The sequence below is a fragment of the Brienomyrus brachyistius genome, chromosome 17 (genome assembly GCF_023856365.1).
Source record: "Brienomyrus brachyistius isolate T26 chromosome 17, BBRACH_0.4, whole genome shotgun sequence".
Classification (NCBI taxonomy): domain Eukaryota; kingdom Metazoa; phylum Chordata; class Actinopteri; order Osteoglossiformes; family Mormyridae; genus Brienomyrus; species Brienomyrus brachyistius.
In genome coordinates, this window is record NC_064549.1 from 83,107 (window position 1) to 84,875 (window position 1,769).

Below are 1,769 nucleotides of genomic sequence, written 5' to 3' on the forward strand. Positions count from 1 at the left end.
ATATTCAGCAAACTAAACGAACTGAATATGTCTCTGCAGGGCAAGGACATCAGCATTTTAAACCTGTATGACAAGGTAGGTGGCTTCCTGAAGAAAGCAGAGCTGTGGAGAAGAGCCTGTGCAAAGGTGGATTTCACCTGGGTGTGTGTGAGGCAGGAACACCCTGACCTGGGACAGAAAACTTTGGAGCAGCTACTACCCTTTGCCTCCATATATTTATGTGAGGCCTCATTCTCTGCAATGACTGTGATCAAAACAAAGCAAAAACACAGACTATGCCTGGTGAAGAGTGGGTACATCACTGAAAAAAGGTTGAGAACCTGTGCTGTAGTACATTAATCGGACGGAAATATACTTATTTTGCTCCTTCGAACCGAAAAAAGAGCTGTATGCCCTTCCGACAGGGGATGCATTTCATGGCAGGGATGCCGAATCGGGCACAACACCTGTTCACGGAATGTCCCGGAATCTGAGCCTTTTATATATGTGTGTGTGTCAACGACAATCTCATATTCGGTCAGAGCTGTAGCCGATTAATAGTAAGAGACTGTACTTTGTTTTTTAGTGATTGAAATACGCCCAAAGACGTACTGTGTCAGTTTCATGACAAGGCACGCTGTTTATACGAGCTGCATATTCGGTGACTACGGTATCGCGCCTTATCTCCACATTGAAAGATCTGGTTACTAAAAAAAAAATGTTTTACTGAAAACGGGTGACGAAACAGATGAGGACAATCAATCAAAATAAAAATCCAACCAGAAACAACGAAATGTCTTGCGTCATACAACAAATAATAGGAACAGAATGACATGTTATAAAAGGAGTGATTAATGGAAATTGTATTAGTAAAATTGTTGTAGTTTTTTAACTAGCAGTTTCCAATAACTAGCAGTTAGAAATGTTGAAAATTCCTGACATCATTTAATGAATATCAAACACTCACATTCAATAGCGATGATGGGGTTAGGATAACCTAAGGGTTAGAGTTAAGGTAAGGACAAACAAAACTTAACTTGACACTCCAAAAACAAACAAAAAAAAAAACTAATGAAAACACTCAATAGAAATCTGCCTAATATTTATGACGGATATTAAGATTTAAAAAAAAAAAAAGCCGCTGCCCGATTGTTGGTAGTAAAAAATATTGTGGAGGTAGTAAAAAGGTAGTAAAACGTAGTAAATTCAGCTCTAGGATTCCTGCATAAACCCTGCTATAAAAAGTTTTACGTATAAAATGGTTTTAAATTAAATTAATTGTAAAAAGACATGATTTTATTTTCTGCGATCGCTAGATTCTGATTGAGTTTGGCTTGTAAGCTGTCTCTCTGCTAACATAAACAACACGTTAGTGAAAGGTTTTAGTCCTTGTGCACTATTCTTCATTCGTCACGATGCATTTAGTTACTAGTATTTTTTTTCCTTCAAAATGTATTAGAGTGTAATTGTTTTAATGTGCATGGAATACTGGAATTATAAAACGAATTGAAGATGAAGGCGCTATAATAAAAATGCTAACCTTGCATTTTTTTCTTCTGTTTTAGTAATTTACAAGACTCAGGGACTGGAAGTTTGAAACTGAAGATAACATGCACATTCCTTTTTGTATTGTTTACAAATTTTCCTTCCCTCAGAAGTAAGGAGTTTGCTGCTATATTGTGGACTAAAAGAGATTTTGATGCTGCTGTTTTTATTGTTTACAAGTTGTATTGTGTTTTTGTTTATATTTAAATTTATACAAGTCAGTATTCAATAAATGCTAAGTTGAG